The 9,061-nt window shown below is 32.4% G+C and overlaps 1 non-coding gene across 1 annotated transcript; it reads left to right on the forward strand.

Moving 5' to 3' along the window:
- The first annotated feature begins 538 nt into the window (after positions 1 to 538).
- Positions 539 to 645, forward strand: LOC114714619 (small nucleolar RNA R71). Its single transcript, XR_003737464.1, has one exon. It is a non-coding gene; the product is annotated as a small nucleolar RNA R71 (small nucleolar RNA).
- Positions 646 to 9,061: the final 8,416 nt, after the last annotated feature.

Raw genomic sequence — 9,061 nt, forward strand, 5'->3', positions numbered from 1 at the left:
ATACATATTTTCCTTGTCTTGACCACCTTGAAATCCTCTATTACCATTGCCACTCCACTTTGATGCTAAGTCTCCTCGCCAACCATTGTTATAAGTGTTTTGAGAAAACTAGTTAGGTCTTTGAAAGTTCATGGCAGCTATATCTCTAGATTCAACCATAAAGGGGCAATTAGGAGTAGTGTTCATAGGACTAGCACACACATCATAAGTGGTAGGAATAAGAGGTTGAGTCATAGGAGTGGAGTGTAGAGCTTTAACTTGGTGGCTTTGTTGAGTTTACATGGCCTTTTGCATACACACCATACTTAGAATGGCCACCTTATTCAGAATTTCATCAGTTTGCCAAGCCCCTACTCCACGTACTTGAGCAGTATCTCTAACTCCAAACTGTTCATTATTTGCAGCCATCTTCTCTAACAAATCTCATACACCTTGAGAAGTCAAATCAATTAAAGAACCACTAGCAGCAGCATCAATGGTAGACTTTTAATGATCTAGTAACCCATCATAGAAATATTGAACCAAATGTGGTTGAGAAATTTGATGATGTAGGCATTTGGCAGGGAGGCCTATGAATCTTACCCAATATTCATACAAGCTCTCTCCAACCCCTTATTGAACACCGTAGATCTCTTTCCTCATTCTAGCTATCCTTGAAGCTGGAAAATACTTTTCTAAGAATTGCTTCTTCAATTGCTCCCATGAAAGTATTGCAAAATGTTAAGGCAACATATGCAACCATTCCTTAGCCTTGCCTTCCACAGAAAACAAGAAGGCTCTACTCAGTACATCATCAAGGTGGGCACCGGGAGGCTTCGTGGAAAAGCATATCGTGTTAAGGTTTTGGAGATGTCTATGTTGATCCTCTCCTGTATTGCCATGAAATTTAGGTAAGGCACTTATCAAAGCTCCTTTCAATTCAAAATCGGCATTAAAGTTATGGAAGCCATAAGGATTATAATCAACATTTGAAGAGTTCATTTCTCTTATGCTTCTGTGCCTAACATTAGCTCTATTGTTTTCAACTTGTTTCTCTTGTACATTATTATTCAAATTAGGTCTTTCCTCCTCTCTAGGCGGTTCATTATCCTTAGGGATATTATTCTAGTCCATGATAAAATGATGGTCTATGTAATTACCAAGTGAAGAATCAAATTTAGAAAACTCAGCTGAATCACAAGAATATTTAGAATGTAGTGAAAATAGAGGTGTAAAAGGTGTAGGATGCTCAAGATGTAAACTACTAGTACCCTCAAGTAATCTTTCCTTTTTAAGTGCTCTTAAAGTCTTATTTATTTCAATATCAAGTGGCAAAAGTGTTTCTTTTCCAGATCGGGTCATATAAAACTTAGACCACTTAAAGCAATTAAGCACCCAACAACAATTCAATCTTCAAGAATCAAGAATTTAAATAAACCAATCAAAGAATCAATGAATACAAGTCAATAGCAGTTTAAGAAACTCTAGAGAATGTCAACAATTCAAAGAATACTAAGAAAGATAGTTCAGGACAGTCCCTAAAAGTGTCTACAGAATGGCACTTCGTCACGGCTAAAGGTAGAGTTGGTCACGGTGAACAACTTGGCTGAATTGAACTTCTCCTCTTTTCAAGATTTAGTCGCGGTGATTAGAGGGCTTTGTCACGATGAACAAGTTGACAGAATCAAATTCCTGATGTAGAACAGAGCATATTTCAATCAGTTCTTACCACAACCACTTCCCAATTCACCAAGATAACCTCCAAAAGCAATTTTTCAGTAGATATGCAAAAGCACTAAACCAATCAAAGAATCAATTATACCCTAAAATTTTTCTTAGATTTTTCAGAAAATTTTCTTGAAAACAAGAAAACACAAGTTAAGAAAATACAAAAATCACAACTAGTCAAAATGATATTTGGATACACGATTACCAAAGAGCTAGGCTCCCTGGTAACAGCGCTAAATTTGATGCTGCCCTGTCATTGGACTGTCAAATAAAACTAAGCTAAATGCAATATAGTAGCACTAACCTAGATGTCAATTTCTTGAGGAGCCTATGGATGTCTTAGTAATCTATCACAAATATCAAATTAACCAAGTATGATGTATGAAGTGTTTGTATAATCAGTGACTAAATCAAACCTAAAGTAAAACTATTTGTAATTTCTATATTTAATGAATGAAGTGAATACAATGTATGAAGTATCTTTGATGGTTAAGTCCACCAATCATCCTAGTTCCTCTCTTGATAGAGTTTAGTTCCTTTATTAGACTCGGTTTGTGAAGACCTTCTACAAACAATGAATACAATGAGCTAGAACCTTAACTCATCAAACTCACCTAAATGCTAATATGGATCATTGGGTTGATCAAACACGTGTTAGATAAATGACTGGCTCTATGTGAGTTTAGTTACTAATAAGGTTTATCGATAATGTGTTACATAATCACTTTGCTAGATAACTTCTTTGATTAACATTTTATTCGATCACCTGTTCGATCGTTGGTAAACTTGCTTTAATGTGTTTTCTATTAAGCAATTATCGATCACTTGATCGATAATTCAATTGATCGATAAGCTATCACATAAAAAGGATAAGTTTTCTCATTGTTAACAAGCCATTATCGATAACCTTAGGGATAAGTGAGATTATCGATCACGTGACAGAGTATTGGTAAGTTCTCTTCGAACCATATCTTTTTAGAATACGGTTGTAGTTATCCATCACCTTATCGAATATCTTACTTATCGATAACTTGTTCTAAAATTGTTAAGTTTGTCTTGCTACATTGTTCAATAATGTATTCGATCATGCTTCACTTAGTATTTCTTTACTTCAAGTTTTACTCGGTCTATTATCGATCATTTTATCGATAATCACAATTATCGATCATCTAATCGATAATTACCCTTATTGATCGTTTAATCGATAAATGTCACCTCTTTCGATCTAACCCTGTCTAAGTCTTTCAGATATCCTTTCAGATAAAATGTTCAATCAAGTCCTTATCGATAACATTATAGATAATTTGGTTAAAATGATTTTCTACACTTACTTCAATTGTCGATAAACTATTTGATAAAGTGAATTATCGATAATCTGTTCCATAAAATTCAAATACATTTTCTTTAAACTGTTCTTCAAGTTATCTTCAGAAATTATGATATAATTATCTTTAAGCTTTTCTCAGCCTTCATTAAACATTTTATACTCTTACGAAAAACAGAGAAGGCACCTGATTCAATTTACAAGCTTTTTAGATAAATTTTCTTGATAAAATCACTTTGACTATATTTCACCATTTATTGATAACCTATTCCACAAAGTGCATGATCCATAATAACTTCGATAAGTGAGTCTGTATTTTACATTACTTCTTTCTCTATTAATCGATAACTTTATCAATTAAGGGCTTAGCGATTAGGTCTTTGATAATTTGATTCTTTGATTATCTGATATTTAATTTATGATTTTCACTTCTTGTATTAAAGTTCAAAGATCATCATCTATTCTATTGTTCTCTAATATTCTCTCTTGAAGAAATCTTATTTCTCTACTAAGGCACTTCTACAGATTATGAAGCATAATGGTTATATTATAGGCTCAAGCTACTATGTCATAAGTGCATTTATTACGAACAATCGTTGTAACTACCAACACATGCAAGTGATATCCCAACAATTACAAGCTCTTATGTCTAACGGAAACTTGAAAGACTCTAACTATAAATGGCACAAAGAGTATTAAATAAAGCAGTGAATAAACCGAGCTGCCAATTGTCGAAATTAATCTCTGTATTCATTACTTTGTTTTTACTGTCTGAGCTTCTGTGTTTATCTTATACACTCTCGAGAGAGAATCTCTAATCATTCATTACTTTCAATGAGTGATTCAAGAATCTGGGATGGATTGAGAGTGAGCTCAATTACTATACTATGGCACCAAGAGCCCGTTGAATCTTGGTGACTAGTGGAAAACTTAAAGACACTCTGAGGATTGGACGTAAGTCAAGTAGTTGAGACTAAACTAGTATAAATTTTTGCATGTTCTACTTCTGCTCATCTTCGTAAAATCTTTCTAAACTTGTTTCCTTTGCATTGCTTAGTTATTCACAACAATCCATATTTTAGTCAAACTTTGAAAAATCATAACTAATTTTAGGAAAATTGAAATTGAGAGGCTCTAAATTTTATTGGAAGTCTTTAGATTATTGTTTGAGGGAAAAGAGGTTCTAGATGAATTGTTTTTAAATTCGAGCCCAGTTTTATTTTTAAAACATACTGTTCACTTGGTCATATTTTAATTTTTTAGTATTTTTGCCTAATTTTGGATAGGCATAACTTTTTGTACAAATATCCGTTTGAGTTATAGTACCATTCATTTTAAAGAGAAAAATTAGATCTATTGATCTAGAAATTTGTGTGATTTATCTCACTTGACTGCTCAGATTCACATTGTTCAAAGTTCCATCCCAAAAGGTTGACTTTTGACCCTTTAGTTACCTTTCCTTTCCATAGTTAATCTCTAGCTTGGCATACCAATTAATCAACCCCATAATTAATTTTAATAACATTATCATGTGATTACATGAAGTTTTCTCATAAATTCATCCACAAAATGTTAATTTACATTCATCCATAAAAACAAGAAAGGTTTGAAGCCCTAGTTCATTTCATTTATTACTTCCTCACGCATTGGCCACCTCCTTGCCCTTTCCTTTTGATGATGAAGGCCCTAGGTTTTTGTTGAACATATGGAGTAAGATTCATAGGAATCTTAGTAGCATAGCATCACATTCACAATGTCACACAAGCAAGGTATTACATGCTACATTAACTAGCTATAACATATTTTCACTTAATGCACATGCCATGGAAAGGGAATAACATACTTCTCATTCATAGCACTCAACATTGCATAAGCCAAGGCATTACATGCATGGAGCTATACATCACATAACATCATCATCTCATCCACATCATGACATAGCAACATAGCATAACATATAGCAATAAATACAACAAAATGTAACATCCAGATAGTAAATACTAGCTACCTCTTTCAAGTTTTTCCTCTTCTTTCAAACTTTTCCCTTTAAGCAAATCTTGTTCTCTTTTGATGCTAGGCCTATTAATTGCACAATAGGGCATCACAAATTATTATTCCATCCAAGGCATTAATCAAATAACCCTTAATATCTTTTTCTTTGATTTTTGGGTTATTATTTACACCTTTGATTCTTTAATTCTCGTGAGCCATTCCTATGTAATTTTTTTATGTAGAATCCAATCATCAAATTAGATTTATAAAAATCCAACTCCTCCCTAATGATCCAAGCTTGGCCAAAACATATGCCTTTGGAATTCAAAATTTTTATTTTCAATTTTCATGCTTCCAAGCTTCTTTTCTTAGTGTTTCCTCATACTATTTCATCATTTAAACACATTAGAAGTGTCAAATTGAATTGAATCCAATTCTAACCCCAATTTCTTCTTTTGGCTGAATTGATCCTTGACCCTTATTTCCATTTCCCATGATTTTTTGGAAGTTTTTGGGAATTTCTAACTTGACTTCTCAGTTAAATCTTTCTTTAACTGATATTTATAATATTAGTCCAACCACTATCTGTATTTTAAATTTAAACTTGTACTAACTATGTTTCCCTCTATCTTAACTAGCCCTTGATCTATTTAATTCCCTTAATCTTAAGATTAAGATTTTCAGGATGTTACAGTTGGGCTAATAATAAATATTAGCTAAAATTGAATTATTTAAAATATGAGAAGGTCATAGATAATTAGATATAAATGGGAAATGATACTTGAGGAATTATCACATGTTTTAAAAATGATTTCGTCCCTAGAAAGTGAAGAACTTGGCTTTAACAGAATTTAAAACCTATTTATACACTGTCCGGTAAAAGTCAAAATAAACCATTTATAGGTTAACTTTTAACTTTGAAAAGAATAAAAAAGATTTTCCTATAATGAAAAGCAAGTATTTGTTCCAAAAGACAGATTCTCAGAGTCATGGACCGATAGAAAGAATTTGGTTAAGTTAATCCGATATCAATATTATTAAATATTTTAATGAAAGAACAAAGGGAAGAGCACCACTCCCTTTTTATGCATGTTATATAATGCTATGTGAGGTTATTTGAGATGAGAAAAGAGTGCTAGAATATATTCCAAGGTTACTAGGTAAGTCAGGACCTGAAAAAGTATCTAATATGACGTAAAATTATAAAATAGGTGGAGGAATAGTCAAGGTAAGAGGGGGCATGAATTTCTCCCTATTTTCCTCCCTATTTCAATACAAATTTGATGAAGGGACACGGATGGAATTGTACAAGTTGTTAAAGGGCATACTTGAAAGAAATGGAATTATGTAATAAAATATGATATTTTCACATATATGGAATAGGTGGCATGCGATGTGTCCCTTGAGGTGGCATTGACATTAAATAAAGAGAATACCTAATGGGTTTGTGTAAAAAGACCATGAGTGATTAAGTTATGATGAAGACAAGTGTGCATGGTAACAAGTAAATGGTAACATAAGGAATTACTGCAAGGTAAATTTGAACTACTCTATAAATACCCCCTTCCCTCCCCTCCCATGAGGCCAAGGCTTCACCCAAAGAGAGGAAATGGGAGAGAAGGATGAGTTCATAAAGGGAGAAAGGAGAAGAAAAGGTCAAGAAAAGCCATATAAGATCAAGCTCCAAGACAAGGTATGTTTATGATTTTTGATATAGTTTATCTTGCTATTTGTTTTGTTGATCTCATCCATGGTTTTGATGGATTTTGAAAGCTTGAAACCCTAGGTTATTGTCACATCCATCGAATTTAACATTGATAGAAAGGATGAAAAATTTGGTTAAGGGCCAATTGGGAAAGAAGATTGGCTAAGAAAACTAAGCATGGTGTGAGACTCAAAAAAGGTCTAAACTGGTATTTTCAAATTTATCAGTCCAAGGAGGGCAAAATAAGAAAATTTTAAAAAAAATTCTAGATAATTTCCTAAAAATGGAAAATTGGTGAATTAGAGGTTGTGAAATCTCAAGAAAGGCCTAGAGGTGAAATTAGTGTGAAAATGAATTATTACAGAATTTCCCGAACACGAAGGTTTTTCAGAAAAATAGTAGAAAATCGAAGGAAATTAATTATTTTAAATAGCTAGAGGCCCCAAAAATTTAATTATCTAAATATTTATGGGAATTTATAAAATTAGTTTTAGGCCTTGGAAGCCCAGAAATTAATTTTAGAAAATTTATTTCCCACAGTCTTACCGATAAAGACATAATCGGGAAAAATTCAAAATAAATAGTTAGAGGTGGAGAAAAATCCTAAAAATTTTCAGATCACATACTTATATTAAAATGGGATTTTTCATGAAGAGAAATGTAATTTTATTGGTCTAGAAAAATTATGAAATGTTACAAGTGAATAGTAACTGATAAAACCTCAAGATAGTTTGAGATGATGATATAATTTGTGAGCCATCTTTTTGGGTTATCCTAGACCATGAGTGGGCCCCACATTGGGCCAGAAGAGGCCCAAATTTTGTGCAAAACCTGACCAATTAATTAAGGCCCAATTAAGCCTAATTTTCACATAAATATTTTGGAATATTCTAAAGCTTGTACACATGGGATGATCTAAAATTTTTGGGAAAATCCCAAAAAAGTGACTGTTGAATTTCAATATGACAAATCAATATTGGTTACTACACTTATAAAGAAAATGACTACACTTACAAAGCAAATAACAATATATTTTTGTAGTAATTCATGATTTGTCATTTTGAAATTCAACAGTCACTTTTTTGGGATTTTCCCAAATTTTTAAGCAATTGATGGTAGCTAAGTGTCCCTCTTATATGGCAAAAATCACACCAAGATCAGATGGGGAATGGGCAAATTCATTGGCCTATATATACTCCCTAAAATACACTAAATAGGTAGAAAATTGACAATAAGGGGGAGGTGCTGCCAATTTATTTTCTTGAGCTACAAACTAAACTTGATAAGTGCACTTAGACAAGGAATCATCAAGCTTTAGTTAAGGATTCACCAAGGTATGCTTGTGCTTTGGTTTGGTTAAGATTAAATCTTGTTTTGGTTAAATTTTTGAATTAAAAATTACGGGGGAAGTGCTGCCACATTTTGATCAAAATGAATGAGTTAGGGAAGGATAGAAACATTAAATATGAAGTAGAATAATCATGTTTAAGTGGTGTTTGGATTGATTTGTAGAAGAAAACCAACTTAGGGTCCAATATGCATCAATTCGACGAAGAAGAGTTTTTGATGTAGGAGTTTGTTTTGATGTGTTTTGATTATTCCAATAGGTTTAAAAGGTGCTTTGGTGTAAGGAAACACCAAGAGAAAGTGTTTAAAATTATTAGAATCAAAAATAAAATTTTTTGAAAAATATAGACCCCTATTCGGCCAAGACTGGTTGAGAAGGAAGGAGTTTGATTTTCATAAATCTGAATTGATATTTGGATTCTGCATGAAACATTATGTAAGAATGAACCAAGAGATTTATGGAAACAAAGAGGGAGTAATTATGTCAAAAATCAAGGAAAAATGGGTTTAATTAAGCTTAATGTTAAGCATTAGTGTTTATATTTGATCTATTGATAATTTGGAATGTGTTTGTATATAAATTGATAGATTTTGTGGAGAAGAATCAAGGAGGACATTGACCCCTTGAAGAGGCTGAGTTATACTAAGTGAACAAGATAGTATTGAATTATAATTTGATTATTTATCTTGCTTGTTTAATGTGATTATGTTGATTGTTTGAATTGAGTAATTTATGTTATGGTAATGGTTGACTTTGTGACATTTGATTGTGCTTTGGCCAAGTGCATAGAAACATGCCAACGTGAAAGTGTTGATGTTCCTCTTTTGACATGATGCAAAATATGATTTTATGTGACTCGAGGATATTTTGAAGTTTTATAACATTTCACATTATGCTTTACTTGATTTACATGATAATTATAGTTTATTGCTACTGAGATTTCTATAAAATCTCAATCCCCTCAATGTATAAACAGTAATAGAAA

Source organism: Neltuma alba, unplaced genomic scaffold (genome assembly GCF_004799145.2).
Source record: "Neltuma alba isolate B1F8T4 unplaced genomic scaffold, ASM479914v2 tig00011521_pilon, whole genome shotgun sequence".
NCBI lineage: Eukaryota > Viridiplantae > Streptophyta > Magnoliopsida > Fabales > Fabaceae > Neltuma > Neltuma alba.